Genomic DNA, 26,175 nt, shown 5'->3' on the forward strand with positions numbered 1-26,175 from the left:
CACTGATAAAATTTTCACTTTATTATAGAAACTGATATGGCCATTCTTAAATTTATGCAGAAATATATAGGCCCTAGAGCAGTTGGAGGTTTTACACTATATGATTTCAATACTGACTCTGAAGTCACAGTAATTAAAGTGGCATGGCATTGATATGAGATCAGTAGACCTGGATATAAAGTCCACAAGCAGACTCACACAGATCCGTATGAGTATCTTCTATGTCAGTATGATGCTAACTCAACAGAGAAAATATAACCACCTCAACCAATGGTGTCAGAACAACTCCGTTTAAATATAAGGGAAAGTCTCAAATTGTATGTCCTACTATGTATAACAACTAACTTGAGATGGTCCATAGACCTAAATGTTAAAGTCAAAACTCCTGAAAGCAAATAGAATGGAAAACCCTTTGTTAGGCAAAGATTTCTCATCTGATACATATAAAAGATCCAACTTCACAGGACAGCTGCTAGCAATCTCATTAAGCAGTATGTCTGGGAACATCTTAAGAATAGTTTTGAAGTCCACAGACCCAGAGAGGCTAAGTAACAAGGAGGGGCTCTAGTTGGGGAAGCATGTTCTCCCGGGGAAGGGAAAACAGAATAGACTTTGCTGGTGGACTAGGGGCAGGTGAGAATAGGAACAGAGAGTTGCAGGTTGGGGAGGGATAGATGAATGGAGAGGGTACAAGGAAAGGCAACTGGAATTTGGAATAGAGAGCATTTAGGGGGTGATGTGGAAACCTAGTGCAGTGAAAACTTCCTGGAACCTATGAGGGTGACCCTAGTGAGGACTCTAGTAATAGAGGCTATGGAGCCTGAACCAGCCATCCTCTGTAAGCAGGCTAGGCTACAGTGGTGGGACTGGGACACCAACCCCACAAAACCTTCAACCTACTGCTGTCCTGCTGGGGGCAATGGGGCCCCGGAGTTATGAGAGTAGCCAGTCAATGACTGGCCTAACTTGAGGCCCAAGTAGCTCATGCCCAACATTATCTGGATGATCAGGAACCAGAAGATAGATTGCCCAGAGACCTAGAGTAGAACTGTCCAAAAAAACAAACAAACAAAAAAGTCAATGAAATGATTCCTAATGATATTTTGCTCTACTCATAAATTGGAGCCTAGTCCAATCATCATCAGAGAGGCTTCATCCCGCAACTGATAGGAGTAAATACAGAATCCCACAGCCAAACATTAGAGCTCAGAGAACTCTACAGAAGAGGTAGAGGAAGGATCAGAGGAATCAGAGGAGTCTAGAACAGTATGAGAACAGAACACGGCTCACAGAATCAACTAAGCATGGCATGGCTCATAGGGGATCACAGAGACTGAGGCAGCCATCTCAGAACCTGCAAGGGTCTGCACTAGGCCATCTGCACACATGCTGTGGTTGTTTTACTTGAGGTGTTTGTGGAACTCTTAACAGTGGGAGAGGAAGTGTCTCTTGCTTGCTCTTGAGACCCTTTGCCTTCTACTGGCTTGCCTTGTCCAGCCTCGATATGAGGGTTTGTGCCTAATCTTATTGCATCTTACTATGCTGTGTTGAGTTGATAACACTGGGAGGCCTGCTCTTTTCTGAGGGAGATGGAGGAGCAGTGGATCTGGGGGAGAAGGGAGGTGAAGAGCCTGGGAGGGGTGGGGTGAGGAAAGGTTGCAGTCGGGAATGTATTGTATGAGAGAATTTTTCTTTTTTAAAAAAAGAGTTTTGCAGAAGTATTTTTGGTTGGCAGGTGGTTTTCAACATCAGCTGCCTCCTGGTTTCCATGGTTTCTGACCGGAAACCACCTGTCTGCCATGGCAGTTTGTCTTTGTATTGGGTGAGTTGTTTCTCTCCTTTATTGCAAGATTCTCTCTTTGGAGATTTATACACACACACACACACACACACACACACACTTATATATATTGAAATTCATTTTATAATGAATATTGTATGTCAGAGTGTGTACTTCAATTTATTTTTATTTAAATTAGAAGCAAGCCTGCTTCACATGTCAATCCCAGCTCCCCCCCCCCTCTCTCTCCCGCCCCACACCAACCCCCTCCATGGGGGATTATATCACTTTTTTATCATGCAGCTGCATTGATATGTCTGAGCCTAGTTTGTTGGAGCTACTAGAATGTGTTGATTCATGTTTTTCACCAAATTGGGAAGTTTTCAAACACTTTCTCCAAAGTTCTTTTTTCCCACCCCACTCCCCCTATCTTTTCCTTCTGAATTTCTGGTGATACCTGTATGTGAGTTTGGGGGTATCCCACAGGACCCTTGGGGTGTTTATTTGTCTTTGTTCTTTTTCCTTTTGTTTCTCAGTCTGTTCCACTGCCTTGTCCTGACCTTCCAGGTGGCTTCCCCTGGTCAGCTATCCTGCTGAGGCCCTCTGCTGAATTAGGGTTTCAACCACAAGGTTTTAACCATAAAATCTCGATTTGATTTCCTTTTATAGCTTTTCTGTCTTTATTACTATTCTCTATTCGTCTATGTACTATTCTGATTTCCTTTCATTCTGTCCATTGTTTTCTTCCACTCTCTGAGCAGATGTAAGGCATCTGAACTCTTTGACTGGTAATTCCATCTCTAGGCTTCCTTCATTTCTGTCAAATATGTTTATCCTGTGAACAAGCCATACTTTCATGATTCTTTGTATGCTTTGGGTTTTTTGCTTTTTTTGGTTTTGTTTTGGTTGTGTTGTTTGCTTGTTTGTTGTCATTGTTTTTTGTTTGGGGTTGGTTGGGTTCTTTTTGGTTTTGGGTTGCAAACTGGATATTTTTAGTGTTATATAATGTGCTGACTAGATTGTTACTTTTTAGATTAGAAATTGGTTTAGAGTAGGTTTGTTTGCTCTCATTTATTCAGGACTGCAGCTTTCCATTTACACATTCTACATTCCTCTTGGTGAGCAGTGACTCAAATTCCTCTTCTTTGTTTGCTCTTAGTCAGCCTGTGACCTAACAGAAATTTCCCTAAATGTCAGATTAAAATTTTGAAAAGCATAAACCTCCTAATGCAGGGATTTTTCTCAGGGGAACAATTGCATCCCTGAATCACTAGAGCAAAACATGGGTGCCAATCTTTGAAGACATCACTAAACCAGCTGAAATTCACAACCTCAATTTTTGGAGAATAAAGCCATTACTGTGCATCCTGGTGCAAGGCTGTCACTTTGTCATCCACTGTTCTCTAAGGAAGGGGTGGCAAGTGACTTACACATGTCACTCTCTTAGCAAAGTTCAGTATTCTCTCTTCATCAAGCACTCTTCCCCTGATGGCTGTAAGGGTCTGGTCAGGTTGAAGTCTCCATAAACAGTTCTAGTTCTTCCCACTTCATGATCATTTCAGTAAAGTGACTAAGCCCTCATGTTCCCTATGCACCATTCTGGATGACAGCACTCTCGACTTTTTCTTGGTGAAGACTTCATTTTTACTTCAACTGACACTGCAGTCGAAATTGCAAGTTTAATTCATAACTTGGTAACTTTTAATAATATCTAAAGTATTCATGGAAGCATTTTTGTATTAGAGTCATTAAAAGCTAGGTATGCAAGCCAAGTTAATAATAGAAACACTATCGATTTAAAAGCCAAAAGTCTCTCACTAAGTTAGTGCTTCATTGCCTTAATAAAACATCTGAGATAATCAACTTAAAAAGAAGAAAGCTTTGGGCTGGAGAGATGACTCAGTCGGTAAGAGCCCCTATGTCCTTGTAGAGAATTAGGCTTTGCTTCCTAGTGCCCACATCGAGAGAGTCAAAACCACCTGGGACTCCAGTTCCAGGGAACCAGTACCCTCTGGACTCTGTGGGTACCTGCACACACGTGCTACAAATAAACTCATGCAGGCACACACACATAAAATAAAAGTAACAAATCCTAGAAAAGAAGACGAGGGGTTTTTTTGTTTTGTTTTTTTGTTTTTTGTTTTTTTGGCTTGCAGTTTTAGAAGCTTTAGTTCCAGGCAGTGTATTATGATAGAGAGAATGCGGCAGAGCCAAGCCATTTCCTCATGGCCCAAAACAGAGAAAAGGGATGGAAGGTACCACTGTCCCACAGTCACTTTAAAGGAAAGGTCGCAATGGCTTAAAAACTTCTAGTAGGTCCCTCTACCTTCCAAGAATGCCAAGTTGGGCATCAATCCCAACACACCTGCATTTGAGGTACATTCCAGAGATAAGCCATAGCACTCACTAAGCACACAACCCTCCCCCAGGGTCAACCTCAGAAAGGGTGGCCAGAAAGAGGCAGAAAGATGTCATTGTCATTGGTTGTATAGTTCCTATTCTGCTAACAGACTGCCGTCGGTTTCTTCTGTCTTGATTAAAGTAGGCTGTGATGTGATACCTTAACTTTAAGTGCCAAGGAGTCTTTGTCACATGCCCTTTTTCAACTTTCTTAACTGAACTCACACAAGTGAAATGTAGGTCACATAAAGAGATCTTATTCTCAGTTAACTTCCTTGGGGTTCTTCTCCTCTTAGAATCCAAATAAAAATGTCCCACTTGAAGGACTCAGCTTACGGACATGCACAAGGCAGGCAAGTGCTCTAGGACTGAGCTGTATTTGTGGTCATCTTTTCACTCCTTCTACTTAAGATATAGTCTTCCCAAATTGGCTAGGATGATCTTGAACTCATGACCCTCCCTGATTAGGTAAGATTTCTGAGCCTCAGCCACTAGGCTTTGTTCTAGCCTGAGATTTTTAAATGCTACCATTCTCTTCCTGACTTAATCCTTATGATAGTCCTGCATTCAATGGCTTTTAAAAGTCATGTTCTATCATAGAGAATAGAAATATAAGTTATTTCCTCAATCTTCCCTCTTGTATTATTTGTATCTCAAAATGACAATATATTATGTTTGAATTGTTGAAAACTACAAATGAAGTTTTAAAACATATATAAAAAGTGTTCCATTGGAGAGTCCATTGTTGTCTAGAAGAAAATAAATGGTGGCATGGATTTGAGTGAGTATAAAGTAATGGTAGCATGTGAGAAATGGGGGATTTATATCGCCTAGGAACAAATTGCCTGAGACAATCAACTGACAAAGGAGAAAGTTTTGCTTTGGCTTGCACAAATATAACTGTGCATAAAGACAATCCAAACTTCCAATGGAAGTAAAACTCTGACCCAGATGCCCAAGTGATGCAAAAAGTAAGGGACTAGAGGCCATGAGAGACCATTAACCAGGCAAAAGAGGGTGATGTTGCTGAATGGCATGGCATCTTCAAGGAAACAGACTTCTTGGAGGGCAGAGGAGTACCGAGGTAGAGGTGAGGTGAAGAGGACACTGATTTCAACAGCCACGGGGCTAGCACGTGAGTGCTGCAAGAGTGAGTAGCATCACTTTGAGATGGCCACAAGATGTAGTCTGTCTGCAAGGAAGTCCCTGTTCAGGTATCACCACAAGCACTATTGAAAATAAAACCTGAGAGCTGTGTTCATGTGATTTAGTGATTCAGTGAACAGCAGGTGAGCTTCAAATATGCATTCTGACCAGTTCCCAAGAGGTCTTATATCTGCCAATTTGGACCTGAAACCTTAGAAGCTCAGGCCTAACTTTGTTGGGTAGCTGTATTAGTCAGTGTTCTCTAGAGGAACATAACTGATAGAATGAATCTATATATAGAGAGATAGGGATAGATAGATAGATAGATAGATAGATAGATAGATAGATAGATAGATTAGATAGATAGATATGTGGAATTAGATATTGATTAGATATAGATAAGGGATTTATCAGAATGAACCAGATACTCCAACAGTAGCTGTCTACTACCAGAAAATTCAAGAACTCAGCAGTTGTTCAGTCTGCCAGACTGGATGTCTCCACTGGTCTTCAGTATACTCCAGAATCCTGAAGAGGTAGATTCTATTGCCAGTGAAAGAATGGACTTGACAACAAGAATGAGGGCAAAGCAAGCAAAAGTGGAGGCACCCTTCTCCATGTCTTTTATAGAGGCTGTCCAGAGAAGGTGTGGTCAAGTTACAGGTGGATCTTCCCACCTCAAAAGATCCAGATTAAAAGTGGGTCTTTCCACTTCAAATGATTTAATTAAGAAAAATAAATCTTTCACAGATATGCCCAGATGCTTGGGTTTTAGTTAATTCCAGACACAGTCAAGTTGACAGCCAAGAATAGCCTTCATAGTGGCCCTCCAAGGACTCTTACAGGCAGATTCCAAGTTGGTCTGACCTTGTAGTGATGCTGTGTGGAACATGTGGCCTCCCTGGTCAAATGCTGAGGGAAGAGAGAGACCCAGAGAATCACATGAGATGAGGGGGGTCAGGATATGCTTAGATTATCTCTGCTCAGAGCTCACTGCTAGAATGTTTGCACATGACCCAAACAAGACTACAAGGTAATCTGGGAAACGAAAAGGAAACCATGGACATTTTAAAAGTTTTAACAAACTCTCCCAGAGCATTTTCTAACTCTAATACCAGAAGAGGAAACGATGTCAGTCAAGATTAAAACCTCGATATATTGTCTGCTTCAATAAACTGGATATAATTTAATGACTACAGCTGAAATCTGGCTTTTCATTTTCTTTCAAGAAAGCATCTCTTACAATTAACTGTTATTATCCACACACATCTACACACACACTATGGCCTCTTCTGAGTTAGGTCTTTTAACCATGCCAGGCTCAACTTTACATTACTACATTTAGAACAATCCTGAATTTAAATAATATGCACATGTTGAAATGAAAAAGAAAATGATGCTCGTTTTGTAAAAAGTTTATATCGAGTTCACCTTCCTTTGCTGTGAATTCAAGCACTTGAAGTAGAACATTTTTGTTCACAAGCCGCCTTGTTTTTGAGTAGGTTACGCCCTTGGGATACTCCATTTCCTGTATTATCTTCTAGGTCTTTGTTATACTCAAGGGCTGGTGATGGCTGAGTGACAAGGGAGCTGACAGTTCTATTAGCTGGAGGAGAAGGACAGGTCAATCAAGTCTTCTCACATCTCTGGGTAACAAGCTGGCTTTCTGAAGGTAACCCAGATTCTAGCAGGGTGTGATGCTGTGACAGAGTCTTGTTTCAGTCTGAAGTGGGCTCTTCTGGGCTGCTTTTGCCTCTAGGATCCTCCACCATCCACTTGAAACAGAAAGGATTTGTTCTGTTTCAAGCACACCTCCTGCTGGCTTTTGGTAGCTCCTGGTACCGAGTATAGAAATGCAAACCAAGAGGGAGAGAACAGTTTTCTGGGCTCCAAAGCGGCAGAAATGTGAGCCTTGTTCTCTACCAATTGTGTTCTTGCTGAAAGGAAAAGATGCTGGGTTGGGTCCTGGGGATAAACATTCATTTACTGCAGTCTTTGGAGATCAAAGAAAGTCACTTTTAAATCATTTGAATCCCACATGGAATATGCAGTTACTGTGCGAATCTCAGAGGATTGAAGAAATGAGAAAACTAGGGGGGAACAAAACAAAAAAGAAAGTTCATCAAGGAACCAACCATGCAGTTATTATCTCAAGTCGCAGCACAATTTGCATAATGGGGCTATGTCCAATTAGAATGTCCATTGCACTTTCTAGGTAGAAAATAGACCAGATCGTGTAGCACCCAGCTGCTACCACAAATCTACATGACACTGATATGTTTGGCTTCAACCTCCTGTTGATAGGATGCAGCAAAGTGTTGGCGATTCTTTGGTCAGTTGGTTTGGCTTCAGGATTTGAGTCTGTAGTTCGTCTGGTGCTGGGGATCAAACTCATGGCCTTGTACATACTCGACGCCTGAACTATACTTCCAACTTAAACCATTTGCTCAGCTTCAATACATGGAATTGAAAGAGATCACTAGGTCAAAGTACACTGTAGCTTTCAAGGATGATGTTGTAAAATAAGAAGTTGTTCCTGCATTTTTCAATCAGAGAGATGGGTTTCACGGATGCCACATTGTTTTCTATCTGTTGATAATAAGAAAATTATGTTCACCTAACCATAGAATAAAAGTCTGGTTGGTTTGGGCCTGGCATGTGACCCCAAAGACTTGTGTATTGAAGGCTTGTTTGCTCAGTAGCTGTTGATGCTACTGGCATTTGGGGTCCAGTTGGGGGAAGTAGGTCCCTGAAGGGAATAGGGTGCCTCTGCCCATTGCTTCCCCCTTTCTGTTTCCTGTATCCTCTCAGGTGAGCTGCTTTCCTCCACTATGTTCTCCATGCTGTGGTGTTCTTCCTTATCACGGGCCCAGAAGTCATCAAACCAACTCTGATGACAAACTGAAACCATGAGTCTAAGGAAATCTAGCCCTTGAGATTTTGTTTCTTGGAAATTTTGTTATGATTGAGTAAAAGTGATTAATGCAAAGTCAACTGCCTCCCTCCCTCAATCCTTCCCTCGTTCCGTCTCTCTCTCTCCCCCCTGCCGTGTGTGTGTGTGTGTGTGTGTGTGTGTGTGTGTGTGTGTGTGTGTGTGTGTGTGTGTGTATAAGAATCTAGCTATAGGGGGCTGGAGAGATGGCTCAGAGGTTAAGAGCACTGGCTGCTCTTCCAGAGGTCCTGAGTTCAATTCCCAGCAACCACATGGTGGCTCATAACCATCTGTTATGAGATCTGGTGCCCTCTTCTGGTGTGCAGATATATATGGAAGCAGAATGTTGTATACATAATAAATACAATCTTTAAAAAAAAAAAGAATCTAATTGGGAGCCTGAGGGTAGGGGGGAGGGAGCTGCTACAATAAGAGCAAGAAAAGAGGAGTAGAGGAGAGGAAATGGAGGGGCAGAAATATTGAGTTGGGGGAAGAATAGAGGAGAGAGAGCAGGATGAGAGATACCATATCAGAGGGAGCCACTATAGGTCCGAGAAGAGATCTGGAACCAGGGAGATCTCCAGAGACCTACAAGGATGACACGATCTGACAATCCAGGTAATGGTGGAGAGAATAACCTAAAAGCCCTTTCCCTAAAATGAGATTGATGACTTCTCTTTATGCCATCCTAGAGCTCTCATCCAGTAGCTGATGGAAGCAGAGACAGACATCCACAGATATACACTGAGCTGAAATCGGGAATTTAGTTTTAGAGAGGGAGGAATGAAGAGTGAAGGGGTCTGTACCAGGTTGGAGAAACCCACAGGAACAATTGGCCTGAACAAGGGAGAGCACATCGACCCCAGATGCTGTCGGGGTGGCCAGTACAAGACTGATCCAGACCCCTGAACATGGATGTCAATAAGGAGGCCTCTGCACTCCAAGGAGCCTCTGGTGGTGGATTAGTATTTTTCCCTGGTGCAAGAAGGGACTTTGAGAGCCCATCCCACGTGAAGGGGTGAAGGGTTACACTCTGGCCCTGGACACATGGGGAAGGGCCCAGGCCAGCACAGGAAGATTTGGTGGACTTTGCAGAGCCCCCATTGAGGGCCCTACCCTGCCTGGGGAGTGGTGGGTGGATGGGGTGGGGGTAGGCTGGGGGTGGGGGAGGAGGGATGGGGGTGAGGGGAGGGAGAGGGAGAAGGGACTTACATGTGAAACAAGCTTGTTCCCTAACTAGAATTAATAAATAAATTTAAAAAAAAAAGAAATAAGATTTCACAAAAAAAAAAAAAAAAAAGAATCTAGCTAGCTGGAGAGTATGTGGGGAAAGAGGAACACTCCTCCATTGCTGGTGGGAGTGCAAACTTGTGCAGCCACTTTGGAAATCAGTATGGCGACTCCTCAAGAAAATGGGAATCAGTCTACCACAAGATCCAGCAATTCCACTCTTAGGCATGTACCCAAAAGAAGCACATTCATACAACAAGGACATCTATCTGTTCAACGATGTTCATAGCAGCATTATTTGTAATAGCCAGAAACTGGAAGCAGCCTAGATGCCCCTCAACTGAAGAACGGATGGAGAAAATGTGGTACATTTACACAATGGAGTACTACTCAGCGGGGGGAAAAATAGAATCTTGAAATTTGCAGGAAAATGGATAGAACTAGAAGAAACCATCCTGAGTGAGGTAACCCAATCACAAAAAAAAAATATATAAACATGGTATGTACTCACTCATATATAATTTTTAGACATAGAGCAAAAGATTGCCAGTCTATAATCCACACTGCCAGAGGAACTAGGAAACAAGGAGGACCCCAAGAGAAGATTGCATAGTCCCTTGAAGAAGGGGAAGGGGACAAGAACCCCTGAGCAAAGTGGGAGCATGGGGGATGAGGAAGGAGGTGGGAAGGGAAGAAGGGGGGAGGAGAACAAGAGGACTGAGGCAGGGTGGAATAGAGGAGGGCAAGAAAGGCCTTGATAGAGAGAGACAGTACAGATTTGGAGAGAGGTCTGGCACAGGGAAAATGTTAGGGGATCCACAGAGATGACCCCAACTAAGAATCTAGGCAGTGGTGGAGAAGATGCCATTGATGCCCTTCCCCTATAATAAGATTGTCTACCTTGGTTACCATTCCTAGAGCCTTCATCCAGTAGCTGTTCGAAGCAGAAACAGGCACCCACAGCTAAGCACTAAACCATACTCCTGGAAACCAGTTGTGGAGAGGGAGGAGGGATGAGCAAAGGAGCCAAGACAGTGCTAGAGAAACCCATAGAAACAGTTGACCTGACCTACTGAGAGCATGGAGACCATAGTCATAAAGCTGGGGAAACAGCAATGGACAGAACCAAGCCTTCGGAATGTGGGTGCCAGCTAGGAGCCCAAGACAATCTATGGGACCTCTAACAATGGAGCCATTGTTTATTCCTAGAGCACAAATGAACTTTGGGAGCCCATTCCCTATGGAGGGATACTATTGCAGCCCAGATACAGCAAGGAGGGCCTAGGCCCTCCCCCAAATGATATGACAGACCCTTATGGTCCCCTGTGAAGGGCCTCACTATCCCTGGGGAGGAGTTGGGGGATGGGTTGTGGGGGGGTTGGTGGGGAACATGGGAGGATGGGAGGGAGAGGGAGTGGGGGGATGGATATGTAAATATGAGTGGTACTTAGAGAATTTAAATAAAAACAAAACAAAAAAGGAATCTAGCTAGCATCAACAATTAGAAACACAGAGTGAATGTCATCATTCAGCCTTTCATGTAGAGATGATAAAATTAATGTCAACTTGTCAAAAGAATATAATTCTAGATAATAGCTTTCTTTGTAAATAAAAATGCGTGTGTGTTTAGGCATGTGTGTATGTGTTGATATGGGTACATGCATGTTTGTGTAAATGTATGCAGAGGCAAGAAGAGGGCCACTTTTGGGTGTTGTTCCTCAGGTACCATCAACCTTCGTGTCTGTTTTTGGTTTGTTTTGGTTTGTTTTGTTTTTAATGTAGTATCCTTCTCTGGCCTAAAAGTGGCATCTTAAGCTGGAGCAGCTAGCTACCTCCATCTCCCTAGCCCCAGGATTCCAAGCACCCAGCACCATGCTCAGTTTGTTGACCAAATGCTAGAGAGAGAACTCAAGTTGGCATGCTTTCATGGAAAGCACTTTGTCAGCTGAGCGATCTCCCCAGCCCTCTTCATAAACATGTCAAAGGTTCACGTGTGTATAACCACCAACAAATACCAACAGCAAATACACATTTGCCTGTCAACACCTACTCACTAGAGCTGATCTATGAAACAAAAAAGATGTGAAATACGAAGAAAGAATTTTGAGTGGCTCTTTCATTATAATCTGTGTATTTGTGCATTAAACTCCCAATGACCTTTAAGTTACACTGTGTACTTTTTTAATGTTCTTTAGAAATATCTCTCTAAAGCCAAGAAGTGGTGGTGGCACGCCTTTAATCCCAGCACTCAGGAGGCAGAAGCAGGCAGATCTCTGTGAGTTCGAGGCCAGCCTGTTCTACAGAGTGAGTTCCAGGACATCCAGAGTTCCACCCTGTCTCAAAAAACCAAAAAGAAAGACAAAAAAAAAATATCTCTCCAGATAATTGCAAAACTACATCATACACCTTAAAGTTTATCAAGAGAAATAGTAATACTGAGTCAGAAACTAGAGAGTTGCAAGAGTGGAAAGTTCTAAAAGGTGACCTTTAAATAACTTTAAATTATTTATTTATTTTTTATGTATATGGTGTTTTGCCTGTATGTATGTTTGTATGTCAGTTTGCCACATACATGCAGAGACCAAGGAGGCCAGATGAGGGTATTGGATCCCCTGCAACTAGAGTTACAGACTGTTGTGAGTTGCCGTGTGGGTGTTGAGAGTTTTACCTGGGTTCTCTGAAAGGGCAGCCATTAGCTGCCTAATACCTGACCTTCTTAAATTAGTTCCTATAGCAGCATTTATTGTGACAAATTTTGAGGAATTTGTCTATAATTACTGAAATTTGGAGATTTTAGAAGGTCACTTTTATAGACCTGAAAACTTGTAGTGCCTTTGCTAATTGGACAGTTGCCAAGGACTGGGTCCCTTTCTATGTGGGCTAATGTAACTTTAGAGTTCTCCAAAAAATGCGTATCTGGGTGGTAATGGCCACAGGTCTTTAAGAGCAACACTATAAAAGGTGTGTATTTTAAAATATCTTTTACCAATAAGAAGCTGCTGGGTTTCATCTTCTTCACTGTTCTACTGAGATAAACGTCTTAAAGTAACAAAGCTAAAATGCCCTTTGAGTTCCCTGATAATGGTATGACTTGAAAGGATGCCAAATTAGTTTGAAAGGGAAGGCAGACTTGCTGGCAGTCACTTTTCCCAGCATTTGTGATTCTGCTCCTATCAAGTGAGGATATGAACTAACAAAACCTAGATGGATGAGGAAGGAAACACACAAAGGAAGTGAGACATGAAATGAAGGAAAGAAAATTAGAAAAGACATAGTTTCCCAAAGCAGCAGTGGAGCAAACCAGTGTTATTCTCCAACTGCTAATAACATAAAATTCAAAAAAACCAGGAATATGTCCTCAGTGAATCATAGTAAATATACAGAAAGGGGAATATGTATAAAATTAAATATTTTTAACTGTGATACAAGAAGGGAATATTTTAGGTAATGATTTCAAATTACATTAAAAATGCAGGTTCATTTCATATTTTAATTTAAAATTGGCTATCCAGTCCTGCAGTACACTTGGCAGACCCTGTCAGACCCAAGCCACAATGGCACATCAGCACCTCTGATGAGGTGACAGGCAGCAAGAAGACAAGATTGGGGAAATTAATTGGATTCTCATTTCACTTACCCTTTTAGAAATAAATGAGCTTCATTTCTTTGACAGAAATAAATCTTAGGACTAAGATTCATCTCTGTTAGTTTTTGTGTAGATAAATGATCATATTCTATCTGTGTGTTCTCCCATAAAACTCTAAGGTGAGCAAGTACAAGCATAGGTTGGTGTTGGTCTTTCCACATCACAATTTCCATAGAAGATAAGAATTAATAGGTGATCATAACTGGATAGTTGCAGAGGATATCATTAAATTAAGACAAATGAACTTAGGGTGAGGGATGAGGCTCAGCAAAAGAGGACTGGTCTAATGTGTATGAGACCCTAGTTTGATCCCTGTGTGTGTGTGTGTGTGTGTGTGTGAGGGCACATGGGCACGTGCACACCCACACGTGCAGGCGTGCTCTCTTTTCTCTCTCTCTCTCTCTCTCTCTCTCTCTCTCTCTCTCTCTCTGTCTCTCACTCACACACACACATACACACACACACACACACACACACACACAACACACACCACACACACACACACCACACACACATACACACACACACACACACACACACACACACACACACACACACACACACACACACACACACACACACACACACACACCACACCCCTTAAAATAAAAGTTGGTACATTGAAGAACCTTATAGAATAAGACCCAGTGTGACTGTCAATTAACATTCATATATAATGAGCTCTGTTACATGCACATTTATTCATAAATTAAAATAACTGTGAAAACAAAGTGCCATGTGTCTGGAGAACTGTAAACAGCAAATAGTCAAGATTTCTAATGACTGTCATAAATTTTGCATCATTGAATAGTCTCTAGAATACATAGAATACAGTGGGTATAAAAGAAATTATCCTATAAATCCAAAATGGGAAAAGACATGGGTCTATCTCCATAGCACACTAGTCTTTTGAATTAAAAATGTGTTTTCAATTATATGTTCTGAGCATTTTGCATATTAGTACTGTGTTTATATCATTTCCATCCCTCTGTCTCTCTCTCACCCCTACAACTCTTCCTCCCCACACCTTCGAAAGTTCATAACCTCTTATTTAATTATTATTATTAAACACAAATGTATGTATATATTTTTTTGTGTGAAAGTTCCCCTGTCCATTTCAGCATGTCAACTGGTGTTGTCATCATGCAGGTCTTCCTTAGGTAACCATATTGTTGCAATTTCTTGGTGCAGTTTCCCCAGTCTTCTAGTTAAATCATTTCTCCCCTCTTTCAAGATTTTCCTTGAGTCTTAAAAATAGAGGTTGCATGGTAGATGTTCCTATAGGGTTGGGCACCCTGTGATCACTTTCTCTGTGTAGTTTGGTCAATTGTGGATCTCTGTTACAAGAAGAAGCTTTCTTTATGAGGAGTGAGAGCTGCACTCATCTGGAAATATCTTGCTCTTGCAAGAGAACCAGGGCACTTTTCAATGCAGACAGAGGGACAAAGGGACAGAAGCCTTACTTGGCAACTCTTCATGGCTCTTCCTTTTGGGTATTTCCCAGGTAATTGGCATTATCCAGCAGGTATAAGCAACTCTCATCGTCTTTGACACAATGATTGCCAATACATAAAAGAAAAAAAATGTGATAACCAGCTCATTGATTCAAAACAATAAAATTTCTGGAGCTAATGGTACTCTCAAGTTTTTAACACTTCAACTCTAGAAGCATTGTCTTGAGAGACTCTTTTTTTCCTTTTTATTTCCCTTCCTTCTCACATTAATTCAATTGTAAAAATATCCAGGTAGGATCACAGGAACCAAAATAATCCAGAGCTGTCAGAACTCAAGGAGAGCAAGGAGGAGATGTAGAGGAAGGACACGGTGATAGATGTCATAGCCTAAGGTGGGAGAGACTATAACTGTGATGGGAAGTTGGAGACATTTAGGAAGACCTATTTAAACATGTGCTTAGTAATGCATACAACTTTTCAACAGGGGAATTACAAAATTTAAATAGAAAAAACTGAAAACGGGGTTATTGGAGTTGGAGGTATCTGTGTAAACCTGTGTGTGTGTGTGTGTGTGTGTGTGTGTGTGTGTGTGTGTGTGTGTATGTGTGTGTGTGTTTCATTCAAAAATAAATGTGTATAAATGTACTAACATGAACACATGTGGACTTTTATGAACAAACACACATATATTCTCTAGCTTCCTCCACTAAGGTTGCTACTCTGACAGCAATGGCCACATCAAAACTAATTGCCACTATCCCCTAAGGGAAAACAGAGCTCCTTGGAAAAGTGGATGGAGCAAGGCAAACATGAGATACCCCTGGGGAATCTAGATGTGGCAGAAATCAAGAAATGCTCACAGAATAAATGAAAGTGTTCCAAAAGCACAGAAATAATTTGAGGGGTCTCTCTCTTGCCACAGCTGAAACACTAGATCATCAAAATACATAATGGCAATAACTGGTTGCAATGCATTGACCTAGAAAACCCTGAGGAAACATGAATAAAAACACAAATAAACTTAAAGTCTAATGAGGAGTCATTTGAGATTCACAGACTCTCTTCACAAAATGTTTGTAAATTAAAGGACAATTGAATAAGTGTGTGGAGAAGCTTAAGTAATACCAAATTTTGATGACTATGAGTATCAACAGCAGGACACATATCAGAATTAGTAGGATTTGATAGGATGCAATGAGAGAAGCCATAATTGTTTATCTGATGCTCCTGCAAAAGACACATTGTCTGGAGGTGGAGAAATGGCTCAGCAATTAAGAGCACTGGCTACTCTCCCAGAGGATATACACTTGAATCCCAGGACCCTTATGATAGCTCACACCCATCCATAATTCCTGTCCCAGGTTTCCAATGTCCTCTTCTGGCCTCCATGGACACCAGGCATGAACAGTGTGCACCAACATACATGTTGGCAAAGCACCCCTACACAAAAAAAAATGAAAAAAAAATCTTTTTTTAAACAGTTGTAATCTGCATTTATTTATGAGGAACCAGCAGGCAAAACCAGATTCATATGCATACTATAAAACATAGACTGGCAACTTAAAAATAATAATAATGTAAATGTTAAGGAAAAATTTTGACATTATTCAAAATGAAATGAAACAAAAGAGACATGATAGTGAAGGCAGCCCAGAATTCTGGACTGGATAGCTTTTCTATAGACATTATAAGGACATTTGGGGGATAGTGTCTGAAGATTAGATAGTAATACTTTATTGATGTTAATCTCTTGATCTTGATGGTTGTCCTAAGATGAACTGTGGCCTCTCTTCAAACTCAGATCTCTCTTTTGGGACTGAAACATTTTAGCATCTATATACATTTAAAATTTACAAGTGGCTGGAGAGATGGCTCAGTAGTAAGAGCACTTGCTGCTGCTCTTGCAAAGGACCTGGGTTTTTCAGTTCCTTGTTTAGGGCACCTTTCTGTAGAACCTGGTGGCTGTAGATGTATAGGTTTCTTTGAGTCTAGTGGTCCATATGTCTGTTTTTATGCTAATACATGGTGTCTCTGTTACTATGACTCTGCAGTGTATTCTGAAATCATGTATTGTGATATCTCTGGTGTTGGTTTTGTGCATAGGGTTGCTTCATGAAACTAGATCCTTTCCTCTGACCCTATAAAAAAAACAACTCAGAGAGGATCAAAGACCTTAATTTAAGACATGAAACTTGTAGAATACTAGAGAAAAACATTTCATGATATTGGCTCATGCAACTATTTCCTGACTCAGAGTCAACACCTCAAGAAGTGAAAGCAAGAATTAGTAATTGGGACGGCACTAAATTAAAAGAATTCTGCACAGCAAAGGAATGGTCAAAAGGAAAAAAAAAGACACAGCTTGCAACATGAGAAACTAACACTGAAGATATTCATCCAATTGAGGATTAGTATCCAGAATATATAAAGAGCTAAAGAAGTTCATAAAATAACAAGTAATACAACATGGAAATAGGCAAATAATTCTGAGTGAACATTTTCAAAAGAAATACAAATGGCCAACAGGTACAAGACATGCAATCTAGCCATCAGACATGTGCTAATCAAAAGTAGAGTGGAATTCCATTGGCTATTGCTTAAAAATGATACTCATGAGGTTGTGGAAGAAAAATAATGATTATACACTGCTGGTTGGAATGTAGATTAATGTACCTGCTACAGAAATCAGTATGAAGTCCTATTAATAAACTAAAAATCTAACTACCACATTCCTTAGCTCTACCACTCCTGACTATATACCCAAGAATTCAAATCAGCTTGCCACAGAGGTACCCACAAACCCATCTACTGTAACTCTATTCACAATAGCCCTGGTGTAAAAAGAGCCTAGATGCCATCAGCAGGTAGCTAGATTAACAAGTACAGTATATAGAGATGATGGAGTTTTATTTAGACATAAAGAATAATGAAATCCAGTCCTTTCCCTGAAAATAGACAGAACTTGAGATCATCATGTTGTCAAGCAAGCCAAAGGCAGAAAGAAAAAAAATCACAATTTCTATCATATGTAGAATCTAAGATGAAGGGAAAGAATGGAGAAAATAAATGATGACTTGAAAGCAGAAGAGAAACTAATAGGGAGAGGGAAGAGGAGAGGAGAGGGCAAGAGATGGTATTAGAGGGGTGGATCCAAACAGAATAACATATGAGTGTATGTGTATGACCCAGAGAAGGCCTTTATTTAATATGAACTACTTTTTCAAATTCCTGTTGTTAAAATTCTTATTAAATTAGTATTATTTTCTTTATGTAGTAGATGATGAAACAGTCTTACATTTAAAAAGTAGCTAAAGGTAAAACAATGTTAAGACCCACAATCTTGGTTCACAAACACCATCCCTCCAAATGTACATCAGCTACATGCATGAATGAGGTCCTAAGTGAATCCTAACACCTATAGACAAAGCCAGGTAGAGCCGGACATGCCTCTAATCCCAGCATTGAGGGGAGGATTCCAAGAGCTCAATGGCCAGCCAGCAGGGCTGAAAAGGCAAGCTTCAGGTTCAGTTTCAGGTTCCTGTCTCAAGGAAACAAGGCTAAGGATGACAGAAGACGATAGCAAACATCCTGAACAGACACAGAGCCAAGTACCTTCATGTTCACATAAATCTCTCTCTCTCTCTCTCTCTCTCTCTCTCTCTCTCTCTCTCTCTCTCTCTCTTCCCTCCCTCCCTCCCTCCCCCTTCTCTCTCTCTCTCTCTCTCTCTCTCTCTCTCTCTCTCTCTCTCTCTCTCACACACACACACACACATGCACACATGGCACTCCAAAGCAGGGTTGTTTTTTGGGTTTTTTGGGGGGGGGTTCTTTTTTTTTTGGCTTTTCTTCTTTCCCTAATGGAGAGTTCATGCTATTTTTTTGGCCTTCCTTTTTATCATTATTCATATATGGCAAATGACTGATCTATAGTCACAAGTATCTGGGGAGATAAGGGGGCAAGAGATTTCTAATCTCTAGAGATTCACAATCCCATCTACTTTACAGACCTATATAAGCACAAAGTTGGGTGGGCAGGGAGGTAGTGTAGATCTTGGAGAGGCTGGCAGGTGGGTGAATATGATTAAAATACCTTACACATTTTCCAAGAATTAATAAAAACATTTTTAACAGAAAAGGTATAAGTATGCACTTACCCGGTCTGAACTTCACATTCTAAGGACCGTTTCTGTAAAACTCCCCCTCAAACAAGAAAAATACTCATCTGAGCTGCTCCTATATTTGCCCAGAAGAGACATCTGAATTTAATAATTATCCTTTGGGAAATTACTATTGCATTATACCAAATCACTACAAAATTCATTTCTAGTATGACTTGACCTGCATGCCACTTTTATTTTAGTGATTTGTTTTTTATTGAAACTAGCAAAACTATAAAACAGAGCAATCTGGGTCCTTCTACTGGGAAGAATTTGTTTTCTTGCAGCGGATTAGATATGAATTCTCAAAGGCAACACTAGAAGTTTAGAATGGGAAGTGACAGAGTGTCCCAGTTGTCACAGAGAGGCTATTTGGCTAATACAGTCTCATTAATAAACTTGAAGTAATAATTTCACTTAGAAATAATAGCTAAGCTATTCCTGGGATTGATAGAAAGTCTCAGGGCTATGTTATGGAATTTTAATTTCTGTAAAATAATACGTCATAGACAGTACTTGCAACAGTATTGTCTGGAAAATTATTCATAAGTTTTATATGGGAAATTAGTATAAAATAATCTGTAAGAAATATTCAAAGAAACTTATGATACAGTAAATACTATACCATCTGCTTTATTCTCAATGTGTATTAGCATATTAAAGACACTGAAAATATTGCACCAAAAGAGGCTGCTTTTATATCATTTAATAAGTAATTCACAAACTTACAGCAAGCATCTCTTAACATATCTTGGAACTAATAATTCTCTAAATGAATCCAAGCATTCAATCCATGTAAGCACCACAGACAGTAGACCAGTTAGAACTGAATTCTCAAAACTATCTCAAATACCCAAAGGAGATCAGATTCTGAGTAAGATAGACATACCAGCCTAGAGAGACTCAGTTCAAAGCCAGTGGGATCCACATGGCAGCAGGCATTGAACAGTCAAACAGAAGTGCCCCTGAAGCACAGCAAGTAGCAAGCATTTAGCAGGTGACAGAGGAAGTGCCAGCAAATAGTGGACCAGCTTTCAACTCCAATTTGTAAATGGTTTTTCAAACCAAAGGAAAGACTGCTCCTACCATCCCCTGACCCTTGACTATCGCCATGGCTACAGGAGATTGCTGATGATCCATCAGCAGCAAGAAAGTAGACAGGGAGGACTCAGAGATGCCGGAAGCTCTGTGCCAGAGTCAGAGGACAAAGACTAATTACAAGATCTGTGGTTAGCAAGTAGCTTGTGACATCAATTAATCATTAATTGATGCAGTAGTGCATCAATCCTCCCTTGTGATGGCCTCAGTGGTCCTGAACCATCATCTTCCCTTTCCTAACTCTCCCACCCTCCTATATACCAACTGCAGATTAGTGTAAAGTTCCTGTTTCCTGGTATCTTAAAAGCACCCTGATTCAAACAACTGATGGTGTGTTGGAGGCACCATTCCAATCTTAGAACCCAGAGCATAGGCCCTAACACCTGACCTAGTCCATAATTCCAGGATCTGGAAAAGTCCCTAAATGTACTAACTTTGCTTTTTGTTTATTGTAGTTTCGCTTCGCACTAATTGTTGTTGCTAACAGAAGTGTGCAACTGAGATATAGATTTTGTGCGTAAAAGACAAAGATCTACCTTCTTTGCGTGACTTGGGCAAGTTTCCCTTCTAGCTGCCTGCCAGCAATACAGCCTTTTTATTCAACTAAAGAGTATCTGTGTGTTCGCTGATGGAATTACCTCTCAACAGGACAAATCATCCTTAAACAACAGTGAGTCCCAGGTACCCAAGCTAAGTGCCAGGGAAAAAAACAATGTTTATTAACTACCATTTTCATGTGACCAAGAAGTAGGCCATAGGAAAGAGTGAATTTCTCCTGTTTCTCAGTGGCTTTTCCACATAGAGGTGAGGTTATCCATTTCTGCTTCATCCTGCCTGTATCAGCAGAGCCATTGGAAGAGGGAAGAAGAAAAAAGATAAACATGAAGGGAGGGCATGGAACTCAAGAATTGCTTCTGTTTAAGCCAAATGCCAAAGGGATATTTGTATGGACACCATCTTACAGAGAAAGTGGTCAATGTGATCTATGAGTTATTAATTGTATTGTGTTAGCCAGCACCCTCTCATGGTAACAAACACCTCAGATAACCAACTTCAAAGGAGGAAAGGTCTACTTTGGTTCATGGTTTCAGAGGTTTCAACTTGTGTTCTCTTTGAGTTAATCTAGATGAGAGTTATCATTCCATAGGCTGAGGTAGCAGATTGAACATGAATGATAAAGCAAGCTGAGCACTTAACCACTCTGATTCCTGCCTGCAGATGCACTGTGACAAGCCACCTCATGTTCCTGTGGCCATGCCTTCCCCGCCATGACAGACAGTACCCTCAAACTGTGAGCCAGAATGAACCCTTCCTTCCTTGTTTCTTTTTTCATGGGCTTTGTCATAGCCACGAGAATAGTAACTAATACAATTTTTATTAATAAATCAAGTGTTTTAGATACATGGGTACTGTTCATAAATATGTTCAGCATATACTTATGTTTATAGCATTCATTACTCTGTTCTAACTTTTTCCCATAAGGGTTTCTTTTATTTTTAGTTGCATGTATGTGTTTGCTCATGTGGACACGAGTGCAGGTGACTGCGGAGGCCAGAAGCATAGGATCCCCTAGAACTGGAGTTTTAGGCAGCATTGAGCTTCCTGACATGTGTATTGGGAACAAAACTGGGTTCTCTGCAAAAACAGTATTGCTCTTAACTACCAAACTACCTCTCCAGCCCCTCTATTACACCTTTCTTTAGAGCCCTGCAAAGAATGGCATCTATGTGACCTAATACAGGCTGCCTCCCACAGAGGGATGCTAACCTTGAACTTCACTTTGAGCCCGTAATTGTACCAGCACAGGCGCATTTTATTCCAGAGTTCTGTTCAAGCCTTGAGGCCTGCTATTTTTTCCCAGTCATAGCCAAAAACAGAAGCAAGCCTTATCACTTGTGACCTCCTCCCATGTACCAGTATGACTGCTGGCTTCCTCTCCACACCCCAAGATTCAAGATTCATTGCCTTCTCCTTCCCAAAGTTTTCCACTGAAACTTGGTAAATAAGCTCTTCTACAGATAGTCACAGAAAGTTCTTTCCACTGCTCACCGTAGCTAACACTTATCCCCTCTAAAATTGTGCTCTCTAAATTTAACAGGCTCCAGGAAACAGCTCCAGCTCTTTTTTTTTTAAACTAGGGAATAAAGGGTTAGGAAGAGAATCATATTGTTTAAAACCACATATGCCACCTCCAAGACCTCTGTTTTCCTGTTGTGTAAAAATTCCTCTCCAGTGTAGGAGCCTGCTGCTTGATCAGGGTGGAATAGAATCTAATGACTTTACAAATGGATATAATAACATCAGTGAAAGGAATGGAATTGACAGTACTAGGTAAGTTCAGAAATGAGGGTGTAAAATAAAACCAAATAAAAAATGCTTCCTAGAACTACTATGTTGTGTGATGTTTTGATTGCATATTGAAAATAAAGTTTGTTTTGAATGAGAGGGTAGAGCTAGTCACTAGCTGACCAAAATAAAGGTTTTGGAAGACTGAGGATCTTGGCTCTTTGGGAGGAAGGAACAGAAAGGGTAGGAAGTTATTGATGGCTGCTTCCCTGCTTCTCTGATTTTTCACGTTCTGACCCTGATATCTGACTCCTAATTTTTTTTTCAATTGGTAAAAACTAATTAGATAAATGCTCTACTTAATGTTGTTTCCTGGAGAGTATGGAACAACAGTTCTGATTCTGCTATACACGTGCACTGGTACTAACTACTGTGTTAGTAGGCAGCAAAGTGAGCTAGGATTGTCACTGTTTGAGTGGGAAGTTACAGACAAACAAGGGAAATAGGCTAGGTATGATCATGAATAAGCACCAAGTATATACATACAAACTCATAGTTAGTATAAAATAGACATATGTGGTGACCTACATACGTATTATATATGATATGTACATAGCCATTCATACACACACACACACACACACACACACACACACACACACGTGTGTGTGTGTGTGTGTGTGTGTGTGTGTGTGTGTCATATACATATATATATTTGTTTCCTTGCTGTGTTGCTGATGGGGCCTAGAAACATGGATGCCCATATTAATGAACTCAGCTAAAACCGAGATCTCCCTTTCTGATACCATTCTTTAATAAATAAACCAAGATCCTTTAGCAAAGAACTGGGCCACGAAGACTAGCCCAAAAACATCTTGCTGTATCAAAACCAGAAGGTAAGTAAGTACTCAAAACCAAGCCCCAAACAACAAAAACTGAACAGCTGAGAGGGGAACAAGAGGGGAGGAAAGACAAAATGTCACATTCCCCTCACATGGGGAATGTGTGTGTGTGTGTGTGTGTGTGTGTGTGTGTGTGTGTGTGTGTGTGTGTGTGAGACGAGAGAGCAGAGAGAGAGAGAGAGACAGAGAGAAGAGAGACAGAGAGAGAGAGAGAGACAGAGAGAGACAGAGAGAGACAGAGAGACAGAGAGAGAGGGAGGGAGGGAGGGAGGCACACACAGAGACACACACAGAGCAAGTGAGAGAAAGTATTTGGGGGTTCTATTGGGGGAGAGGGAATCAGCAAGAGGAGGGGAGGAGGGATGGAGATAGTGGGGAGTACATATGAGCAAGCACAATGGTAGATAGCTATTAAAATAATAATAATAATAAACCCTTTTACTTTATATATTAACTAAAAATCTTAATAATAACAAGTCATCAGGGTAACCCAAAGGGCCAGGATAGAAGAGCCACCGTAAGTCAAATTAGAACAATGTAAGCAAGAAAATATAAAATGGTTTTAGATGTAACCAAAACTATAAAATATATATCCGTGAGTGTATGCTTACATAAATAGTTGGATGAATGTAGAAGGACACCAGATCATTTCTATACTCTGTGTTAGTATTCAGGCATCTTTACTGGCCTGTCCTTGGGGTTCTGACAGGATATGCCCTCAGCTGCAGCCACTAAGAGCACCACCTGTGCATATTCACTGTGTTCCCTTTTAAAAGGGCCCTGCCCACCTCCCATCCTCCTCTCTCTCTTTCTCTCCCTCTCTCTCCCTCTCTCTGTCTGTCTGCCCCCCTTTTCCTCTCTCCTCTCTCCTGTCCCTGGAGGCCGGCCTTCTCACTTTCCTTTCCCCTTTTTATGATCTCTTTCCCTAATAAAAACCCCCTCTGCTTGAGTCCTGTCTCACAGCATCGTTCTCTCCTGTGTTGCTTTTCTTAAATTACAACCCTCTGCCCTCAAGGAGGTATAGTATGCCTCCCTACCTCATGGGCTTCCTTCCAATAAGTGCGGGGGATGGGGGGAGTCACCTTACATTGAACAATCACAACTTCATTCAAGTGATCCTGTGAACTTCAGCAATAAGAAATCATGGGTACAGTAAATGCTCAAGACACATGGTGACCATAACTGAATCCTGTTTGTGTGTCCTTCCTTCCAAAACTCAAACTCACAATCTAACATGAATAAATGACAGACAAAGACTATTCTGCAGAACTCCTGACCAGTAGTCTGCAAGCCTGTCAAAGTCACAAAAACAAGGAAAGTATTACAAACTGTCATGGCCAAGAAGGACCTGAGAAGATACAACTGAATATAATGTGGCATCCTCAAAGGATTTCTAGAGTCAGAAAGTCAGGCAGCCTCTGAGGAAACACAGTGAGGTATCACATTTACCTGACACTGATGTATCACTGCTCAGCATTCTCTGTAATGAACACATTTTACTACTGGGATGTCAACAGGAGACCCTAGATTCAAGAATTTCAATACTATCCTTACTGTCTTCATCTTTGAAGCTTGTAAATCTTTAAGTTGTTCTTTTGAATAAAATAAGATCTATTTCAAAATAAAAAGGACATCTGGAAATATATGCCTCCTAAAATCTTACCAAAGATTGTTTTATGTTTTGATTACAAGTGATTTTATTTTGCTTATCGATATTCTAAATTAATACTGTTGTGTCTTGGATTTTAGCTCTTAGAAGTTTGGCATTAGACTGATAATTGGATCAGTTGGTCCGTAGAATCTTTAGAGATTTAAGGTTTGGCCCCAGTCAAGCAAATGACATCTATTTCCATTACAGGGACAATAACAAATAATTTTAATTATGCCCTGGGAACAGTACTCCCAGGATACCACTACCACACCACATGATTTGTAGGCCAGAGTCACCAAGAAAGACACAACTCATGGGCACTGGACAGAAAAGCACATTTCTCACATACAGAAGTAGGGCAGGCCTGGCTTCAGCAGAGGCTTTGCTCCACTGCAACACAGGGATGGAGTCTGAGGGTCCCTGTTCACACTGCATAGGAGGGACCTCATTCCTTTGCCACAAGGGACAGAGAAAACTGTAGGTCGCCCAGGTGTTGTATTATGCACCCATCGTTTGGGAGATGGTGGACTTTATTCAACTGTCCTTTAGTGTTATAATCTGGCATTTTAAAGGCATGGCCATGTAACTTTGCTCCTCACAGATAATTCATAAACATTAAACATGGAATAGAAAATAGGAGTTTGAAATTTTTAATAACTTGATTTTGGATGACAGGAATCATGCTTGTTACTTTGCAAATTTCCCTCCAGGATTAAAGGAGCCTCACTTGGGTGGGCATCAAACAAGAAGCAGAAGTTTGGAGTTGAGTACCTAACTTATTCTATTAAAGATAGGTTAAATTATTCACTATATATATATATATATGTATATATATATATTCACACACATTGTATATATATATATGTATATGCATATATATATACAATGCATTAATATTTAGTCTTTAAAGGGAAAGAAAACTTGACAGATGCTACAACATAGAGTATATTATGCTGGAAAGGATCATGCTAAGTGGAATAGGCTAGTCACAAAGTAGTCATAATTATATGATTAGATGACTGTACTTATGTGAGGTGTCTGGAGTAGTTAGATCACAGAGATAGAAGACACAATGGTTGTTTTTAGGGTCTGGGATGTAGGAGAAGGAATTAGAGTTTAATGGATACACAGTGTCAATATGGGAAGATGGAAAATTCTTGAGATGAATGGTAGCGGTGGCTGCACAGCATGAAAGTCCTTATGGGCATTGAACTGTGTACTTAAAACAGTTACAATGGAAAGTTGGTGTTGTACATATTTCTACTGATGTCACTAAACTATATACCTAAAAACAGTAAAATGAGGGGGCTGGAGAAGTTGTTCAGTTGGTTAAGAACATGATCTGTGTTTCCAGAGGCCTCAAGTCTAATTCCCAGGACCTATGTCAAGAGGCTCCCACTTACCTGTGGCTCCAGCTCTAGGGTGACTGAAACCTCGAGCCTCTTTGGGCACTGTACAAACATGCACATAGCCACTCACAGACATATATACAT

This window comes from Cricetulus griseus, chromosome 4, assembly GCF_003668045.3.
Source record: "Cricetulus griseus strain 17A/GY chromosome 4, alternate assembly CriGri-PICRH-1.0, whole genome shotgun sequence".
NCBI lineage: Eukaryota > Metazoa > Chordata > Mammalia > Rodentia > Cricetidae > Cricetulus > Cricetulus griseus.